This window comes from Panthera uncia, chromosome B1 (genome assembly GCF_023721935.1).
Source record: "Panthera uncia isolate 11264 chromosome B1, Puncia_PCG_1.0, whole genome shotgun sequence".
Taxonomy (NCBI): domain Eukaryota; kingdom Metazoa; phylum Chordata; class Mammalia; order Carnivora; family Felidae; genus Panthera; species Panthera uncia.
This window is the reverse complement of record NC_064811.1, coordinates 119,735,419-119,744,996: the sequence shown is the minus strand read 5'-3', so window position 1 is coordinate 119,744,996 and position 9,578 is coordinate 119,735,419. Positions and strand designations below refer to the sequence as shown.

The window sequence follows — 9,578 nt, the reverse complement described above, 5'->3', positions numbered from 1 at the left end:
CAAAAATCATGCAAAGGACACAGAATTGTGAAGTCAGCTTTACTGATGAGAAGATGAAGTCTCTGAGAGTTTAAAGGACTTTTTCAGTGACACAGCTGGTACCTGAGTCAACTCTGGGTTTGCCACTGTCCTTTTTCTCAGGACACTATCCCAAGAACTCCCCACAGAGTCCTCTACAAAGCTAAAGTTGTGCGGTAACACCTATAAGAACAAAATTTGAACAACTCAGTCACCCATTTAAAAGATATCCTGTGTGCAGCTTATTTAAAGTTAGTGTTGATAGTATATTTACGGAAGCAACATTTTGTGGAAATTCTGAGTGATTTGTTTTGTTTCATTTTTTACATCTGTATCTGTGAATTAATGCCATAGATCTTCTGGACAAAAGACACATGCTACTTGCTAATTCTTATACCTCTAAACGTTTATTTGCAATTCTTTGTCCTTCTTTGGAAGAAGATATGTAGAGATGACCCTTGAACAGCACAGGTTTGAACTGTGTGAGTCCACTTATATGTGGACTTTTTTTAGAGTACCTTACTATAAATGTATTTTTTTCCTCCTTATCATTTTCTTAATAACGTTTTCTTTTCTTCAGCTTACTTTATTGTAAGAATACAGTATATAATATATATGACACACAAAATATGTGTTAATTGTTTATGTTACCAGTAAGGCTAATAGTCAACAGTAGGCTATTATTAGTAGTTAAGTTTTGGGGGAGTCAAAAATTATATGCAGATTTTCCACTGCATGGCAGGGTCAGCGCCCCAACCCTCATGTTGCTCAAGGATCAAGTGTATTTCACCCATCCATAAAATTGACTTGTTTTTGGTTGTTAGTGACTTTCATTCTCTTTTACATATTTTGAACACAGAAATATAAAAAAAATCATATTGGGCACCTGGCTGGTTCAGTTGGTAGAGCATCTGACTCTGGATCTTGGTGTTTCAGTTCAAGTTGCCCATTGGGTGTAGAGATTACTTTAAAAAGATGAAATATTTTTTAAAAATTCATATAAACAAAAGCAAATAAAATTACATATAGCATCTCCACAAAGAGATCACATTATCACACTAATATTTTTTATATATCCTTCTAATACTATACATATATGATGCTATATGATATATATACATGTAATACTTATTATTTTACTAATTTATTTTCCCTAAATCTTTTTCTGATGATACATAAATGTTGTCTTCTCATTTGAATATCTAGAAATCAATTAGGATTTAAAAATCATTTTAAATTTGTAGATAAGTTCTTACCAACACTGATACACACAATTAATATGATTGCCCACAGCAAATAAGTCAATAATGACCTAAAACTTCCACCTTAAAAATAAGAGGAAAACATCTATGTAGAAAATCCAAAATAATGGACCAAAATATTCCTGGAACTAATAAGCAATTATATCAAGGATGCAGGATACAAGTGTAATATACAAAAGTCAATTGCCTTCCTGTATACCAGCAATGAGCAAGTAGAACTTGAAATTAAAAACACAATACCATTTACATTAGCACCTAAGGAAATTAAATACTTAGGTGTAATTCTAACAAAATAAGTATAAGATCTATATAAGAAAAACTATTAAACTCTGATGAATGAAATGTAAGAACTAAGTAAATGGAGAGATATGCCACATTTATGAATAAGAAGACACTATATTGTCAAGATGACAGTTCCTCCCAACTTGATCTAAAGATTCACTGTAATCCTAATAAAATTTCAGCAAGTTATTTTGTGGATAATGACAAACTGATTCTAAAGTTTGTATGGAGAGGCAAAGACCAAGAACAGCTGACACAATATTGCAGGAGAAGAAAAGGTTGGAGGACTGACAGTACCAGATCTCAGGACTTACTATAAAACTATAGTAGCCAATCCAGTGTAGTATTGGTGAAAGAATAGACACATAGGTCAATGGTGCAGAATAAGTGGCCTAGAAATAGACCCACATAAATATAGTCAACTGATCTTTGGCAAAAGAGCAACGGGAGTATGATGGAAAAAAAAGATAGTCTTTTTAACAAATGGTGCTCAAACAACTGGACATACTACATGCAAAACAAAATCTGGACACAGAACTTAAACCTGTCACAAAAATTAACTCAAAATAAATCATAGACATAAATGTAAAATGCGAATCAATAAAACCCTTAGAAAACCTAAATGAACTTGGGTATGGTGATGACTTCATAGGTAAAACACCATAGGCATAAACCATGAAAAAAATTATTGATAAGCTGGGCTTCACTAAAATTAAAAATTTCTGCTCTGGAGGAGCTGTTCAGGGGCACCACCAGGAGCTGCCACATCCAAGACCGGGAGCCGCTGCCATCAGGGCCATGGTGTCAGCAATCAACACTGTAGACGCCTCTTACTAGGACATGATTCACGATGCCCAAATGGATCACTATGGCACCTGCCTGGCAACCTGTTCATCAGACAGGTCCATCAGAATCTTCAGTGTGCACAATGGAGGGCAGATCCTCATTGGTGACCTCAGGGGTCATGAGGATCCTGTGTGGAAAGTGGCCTGGGACCACTCTCTGTATGTCAACATCCTGGCATGCTGCTCCTTTGACCAAAAAATCCTTATCAAGAAAGAAGAGAATGGCATCTGGGAGAAGACGGACGGACAAGCATACAGGATACGACTTCTCAGTAAATTCTGTGTGCTGGGCCCTTCCATGACTATGCCCTATATCAACTCAGATGGGGCCATATCCCTGCTGTCGTACACGGGAGATGACCAGTAGGAAGTGAAAAAGATCAACAACGCTCACATTATTGGCCGCAATGCAGTCAGTTGACCCCCTCCTTTTGAACCTGGAAGCCTCATAGTCCAACTATCGGTGCAGAAGCCCAACTGCATTAAGAAGTTTGCGTCAAGTGGCTGTGACAACCTCATCAAGCTGTGGAAGGAAGAGGAGACCAGCCAACAGAAGAAACAGAAGCTACAAGTGCACAGTGACTGGGTTCGAGATGTGGCCTGGGCCCTCTCCATTAGCCTGCCCACAAGCACCATCACCAGCAGCTCCCAGGATGGTCATATGTTCATTTGGACCCATGACGATGCCTCAGGCAATATGTGGTTGCTCAAACTGCTGCATAAATTCAATGATGTGTGGCATGTGAGCTGGTCCATCATGGCCAACATCCTGCGTTTCTCAGGCAGAAATAATAAGGAGGCCCTGTGGAAGGAGTCCATCAATGGGCAGTGGGTGTGCACCAGTGATGTCAACAAGGGCCAGGATTCTGTGCCTGCTTCCATCACAGCGGACGAGCAGAATGAGTAGTGACAAGACAGGTGAGGCCCACTGCTGTCTCCAGGACTTCTTCTTCTGGACCAACTGACCAAACAGCCCAGAGGAATAGCTCCAACAAGATTACTTTCCCAGAAGCAGCTACAAATGCAGCCAGATTGATTATGTGCTTTAACACAGTTTGAAATGGTTTGTAATTTACTGTCCTGCAGAAAGAGTTCATGTGATGAGGAAAAAGCTACAATGACCTTCAAATCTACTATTTTAAAATATGTTTTGCCATTTTTACGTACCTTTTAGGTTCAGACATTATTGGGGGGGAAGGGGTTGTTTCCAAAATAGTTAAATCAACTCATATTGCTCATAAAAAAAATCTGCTCTGAAAAAGACAATGTCGAGAGAATGAGAAGACACGTCACAGACTGGGAGAAAAATATTTGCAAAAGATGCATCTGATAAAGGACGATATTCAAAATGTACAAAGAACCCTTAAAGTCAACAGTAAGAGTACAAACAACCCAACTAAAAAATGGGCCAGAGACCTTACCAGACACTTCATCGAAGTATATATATTTTATAGATAAAATATATATATATTTTAGAATGGCAAAATCCAGAAAAATGACAACACCACATGCTGGCAAGGATGTAGAGCTGGTAGAAATGCAAAAAAGATACAACCATTTTGGGAGAGTTTGGCAGTTTCTTATAAAACATTAAACACATATATATTCTGACCCTCTGATCCAGTAATCACACTGCTTGGTAGTTATCCAAAGGTGTTGAAAACTTATATCCACACAAAAAACCTATACATGGACGTTTACAGCAGCTTTGTTTACACTTTCCAATACTTAGAAGCAACCAATATGTCTTTCACTAGGTGAATGGATAAAAAACTGTGGTATATCCACACAACGGAATATTATTTGGCGCTAAAAACGAATACACTATCAATCCATGAAAAAACATAGAGGAAACTTAAATGCATATTACAAAATGAAAGGAGCCCATCTGAAAAGTCTACATACTGTATGATTCCAACTACATGACATTCTGGAAAAAGCAAAAATATGGAGGCAGTAAAAAGATCAGTGGTTACCAGGGTTGGGTGAGGAGAGATGAATAAATAGGTGGAGCACAGAGGATTTCTAGGGTATAAAAATACTCTGTATGATACTATATAATGATAGCTACGTGTCATTATACATTTGTCCAAACCCATGGACTGTCCAACACCAACAGTGAACCCTGATGTAAACCCTGGACTTCAGGTGATTATGATACATCAATGTAGGTTCATCAATTGTAACAAAGGTACCACTCTGTTGGAAGATGTTGATAAGGGACAAGGCTATGCATTGCGGGGGCAGAGGAAATCTCTATACTTTCCTTTTAATTATTCTGTGAACCTAAAAGTGCTTTAAAAAAAAATCTTAAGTCTATTTTAAATACTGAGAACAAACTGAGGACTGATGGGGGATGGGGGAGAGGGAAAGTGGGTGATGGGCATTGAGGAGGGCACCTGTTGGGATGAGCACTGGGTGTTGTATGGAAACCAATTTGACAATAAATTATATATAAATTTTTTTTTTAAATCTTAAGTCTAAATAAACAAATGGAAAGGAAAATATGCCTTTAATTTTTTTGTATACCTTATTTCTGTCAACCAGTAAACCAGCAAGCATACAAGAGACTATCCAAGGCTTGTGTTGGCCTATCTCAGACTGCTCAGGCTGCCATAACAAAATGTCACAGACTACAGGATTTAAACAACAGAAATTTATTTTTTTCACAGTTTTCGAGGCTGGAAAGTTCAAGATCAATTTCCAGCAGTGTTTAGCTCCTGGGGAGAACTCACTTCCTGACTTATAGATAATTGCCTTCTTTCTGTGTCCCCATATGGTAAAAACAGAAAGCAACCTCTATGGTATCTCTTCTTATAAGAATACTAATCCTATCACATCAAGGTCACACTCTTATGATCTCATTTAACCTTAATTACTTCCATTTCTAAATACAGTCACATAAGGAGTTATAGCTTCCACATATAAATTTGTTATGGACATTCAGTCCATAACATGGCCCAAGCCTAAAATGAAGAATGTATTTAAATAATACACTCTCAAAGAAAGATTTTGGAAGCAACTGAATATGACAGCTCTTTGTGTCCCAAATCCTCTCTGGGCAAGGCACACCACTATCTGGATAGTAGCCAAGGTGTCATATAAGTCTACACATTGCTACTGTCAGTAGGTCACTTTACCTAAGTCTCTGTTCCCCTATGTGAAACTAAGAATAATATTTACATTGAAGGACTAGGGTAAGGGTTAAGCAAAATTGTGAATATGACTGCCAACTATAGCATTTCCATATAAACTCAATAAACGTTAGTAGAAATAAAGGAATAACAAACTGTTTCAGCTCACCTCAAGGATTATTCAGCAGCTTAGATTAGCTAAGGTCCATCGAGGTATGCTCCCAGAGTGCTAACCCAGCACCAAGGAAAGATCTGGGTTTACTCCACAAGCTATAAACATATATATTAAATACCTGCTTACCCTCTTCCAGGTTCTGTATCAGGCTCAAGGTTTTATATAGCATATTAGCCTAGGTAATATACATTCCTAGGTAGAAATGATCAGATTTAAGGTGTTTAATTAACTATAGCTAACCTATAATTAGATAAGCACATCAGAGGGCAGTGACTACTGGTCACAGTCTTTGAGGGCCTTGGAGTTACAAGTCACTTTTTCTAAGAAGTGAGTCACTCTCTTTGATGATTATTAAACCCAATGACAATGACTACACCTCCTGAGCACATCTCAGTATTAGAGCTCATTGGCTTTCTGAGTCCTCTGGCTTGTTGCTCATCCCCAGGGAAGATACCCTGTGGTAACCATGAGGAGACTTGAAATACCCCTTTATCATACCAATAGCAGTGTCACAAAAAATTGCAGTTTTCCATGGAGCACTGCTACTGCCAGTAACAGACCCTGAGTTAGATCCACCCCTCATGTTACTTCCTTTGTGTCTCACAACTCCATGAAGCCAGTATATTTATTATTCCCATTCTACCAATGGGTGGGGGGGGGGGGCAGTGGGGGAGAGGCTTCAAAAGGGACTTGGCCTGAAAGAGGGGACCTAGACCCGCTGACTCCATTTTGTTCTGTGTCCTCCATCTTGAGTGACTATGTCCCCGACATGGCCCCTTTCCAGGAAAACCACAGAAAGAAATTCCCACTCAAACCTCAGACCACGCCTCCTCCCTTGAGTAACTTCCCGCTCACCTGTTCAAACTTCCCGTTCAAGCCACGTCTGGCAACCTGCACCACGGGACTCTGACCCTTCCCCAGCCAATCGGCTAAGGCCACGACCATTACCCCACCAACTGCCCCTAGATCCCTATAAAACCTTTGTGCCTTTGAAACTCGCTCTCTCTCCCGCATCTCACTGCTGCATCGATACAGGTAGGGGATTGAGCTCCAGCTAGCTCGAATAAAGTCTCTTTGCTTTTGCATCAGACTCAGCTCCCTGGTGGTCTTTGGGGATCATGAATTCTGGGCATAACAGGCCAAATAAAAATATAAGGGGCTGCGTAAAGTTTCAACCTGCAATCTAACTCCAAAATCCATGCGTAAGTCTATCACAGGCTGGTTGATGAGGGGCAAACTAAAATCAAGAAAGACTGGCAATTTAGAATTCTAAATTGCTGGCAAAGGCATTTCTCATTTCACTTTCAGTAAAGGCTTACAGCTAATATGACACATACAATCCAACTTCGTATCAGGACCCTGACAAGAATGACACAAAATGACTATTAGAGGCCAAGTGTGCAAGAAAATGAGAATAATCAACTTTTCAGAGCTATTTATTTTCACCCAGAGATAGAAAATGATATTAAACTCTTATTTATATCCGGTAAGGAATCATACCTATTGTCGAACTCTGCATCTGATTATTACCATGGCACTGAGCAATACACTTCGGTGTAAACAAAATAATTCTGAGCTTGATTAAAAAAAAAACAAAAACGTTTTTTAAAAACTACCTATGAAGGGGAAATCATAATTCTCCTTTGGTCTCTTTTTTCCTGATGGGTGAGCATTTTTCCATTTTTTGAAGACATCGAAGTAAATTCTACAAGGCTTAACTTGCTCACGTGACTTTTGGTATATCTTTTAGCGCTGCTGAAGGGATGTCGGACAAAACATATCTCCTTCACTGTGGTATGGGTCAAACTTGAAACGCCAGGCTTGAAAAAGAAGGCAGAATTTTGCTTTGTATACTGAAAACAGTCCATATTTTTCTCTCAGGAATGTAAAAACTTTGGAGGTGAAAAATAATTGAGAGAAAGGAGTAAAGGAAAAATACTTTTTTTGATCGTATGTAAACATCTAAAAGCAAATTCTCTCCTGAAATCTCAGTAATACAAGTAAATTAGTATGCTAGTAGCAAGCTCTTCCTCTCTAATACAGAGTCTATTTACTGCTCATTCGTTTCCATAAAGCTCCCCCAAGGTGGTAGAACATGAAGAAAATTGTTTGGAAAAATAGATAACTTTAGAAGTGCTTTTCAAATATCCCTCTGCCACCAAAATTTTAAATGGATCTGTTTACCTACTCTGGCCAAAGCCAAAGTGATGAATATCACCATTCTCCCTTCTAGTGATTGTCACAGACTTCTACAGCTTTTATTTTTTACCCAAGAAGTCATAATTCATCTGCCTGAAAGAAATATGTTCAGCTATCTCAAAGGCACCAAAAAATGATCCTAAAGTTGATTTTTTTAAGATAAAGTTTATTGATTTTTTTTCCTACTAGAACGTGTTCTTCTGGACACATCCTATGCCAATTTACTTGAATTGCTGATATTTCAGGATAGGATTTGTTTTTAGATGTTGACATATAATCAACAAAAGCATTTTTCCTTTACCCTTTTTTCTCAGATGTTTATTTTTCACCTTTAAAACTTTTTCATTCCCAAGAGAAAAACATGGACAATTTTTAGTACACAGCAAAATTCTGTCGATCTTTATATCCTTTATTTTTTTTAATTTTTTAAAGTTTATTTATTTATTTTGAGAGAGACAGAGACAATGTGAGTAAGAAAGGGGCAGAGAGACAGGGAGAGAGAGAGAGAATCTGAAGCAGGCTCCACACCATCAGTGCACAGCCCTATGTGAGGCTCAAACTCCTGAAACCTTGAGATCATGACCTGAGTCAAAAACTGAGAGTTGGGCACTTAACCGACTGAGGCACCCAGGAGCCTCATATCTTCATATCCTTTAGATCTTGGGTTGATACATACATAAAACAATAGATTTGTTCACATATTTTAAGAAAATGTATAGCCTGAAAGAAACAAAGCAAAGAGAGGATATAGGAATAAACAGGATGGAGTGAATTTTATGCATAAGTATAGATGTCATCTAAAGGAATAGATGTTTCAAAACCCATGTCCTTGCCCTTCTCCATGACTTCTGCCAGTTGTGTCTCACGGCCATTTTCTACCCAATATAACCCAACAAGGCAGCATTTATCATTAACACAAAGTGTGTGCCAGGGTGCATTCCTAATGCCAGCTAGAAAAGGGGATCTGGACTTACCTGTCTTTGTTCAGCACAGTTATAGACCCGAATCTCTCTGAAACTTCAGTTTTGTGAGCAACTAAATCCTGGCTAAGATTTATGTTTCTGCAATCTTTAACATACCTGTTTCTCACTTTAATCGCAAACTCTGATTGGATTGGATGTTATAAACTTAATTCTTTAAGACTTATAGTGTCTTAAACTTTCTTTAATTAGACTTTCAAATCCTAAAGAGACCCGAAGATAATTACTTTTTAAATCTTTATAACTCTACTCATATCCATGTGCAAATAGATGCTCTGTTATCAAGAAGTGACTAAATAAATGCCCAGTAGGTGTCAACCAATCTTTTGAACCGGGAAAGGAAAGCTCCAGAGTGATTAGCTTGAGTGACAAGCTGTCTAATTTATCTGCTGAGCAAAATGTATTCATTTGCCAGGAATAATAGTAACACAAAAATAAAAAGGCCATGCAAGTGCCAAGTAATTTAGCATGGTAATGGAATTACCTCAGGGTGCTGTGGGGGGTCTAGGTTTTAGTACAACACGGATAGGAAATTGATTTGAATTATCTAGATGATCACGCCTTTTCTTTATATGTCTTATACTACCAATTTGAAATATTCTGGTCTTCTTTACTATTTTTTTCTAGGATTAGGCCAGCTAGAGGGCAGATGCTTTTACTTTTACATATGTAGTCTGTCAGTG

At 38.1% G+C, this 9,578-nt stretch overlaps 1 pseudogene; it reads left to right on the top strand.

Annotated features, from left to right (window-relative positions):
* The first annotated feature begins 2,357 nt into the window (after positions 1-2,357).
* On the top strand, positions 2,358-3,314 carry LOC125923129 (protein SEC13 homolog; annotated as a pseudogene).
* Positions 3,315-9,578: the final 6,264 nt, after the last annotated feature.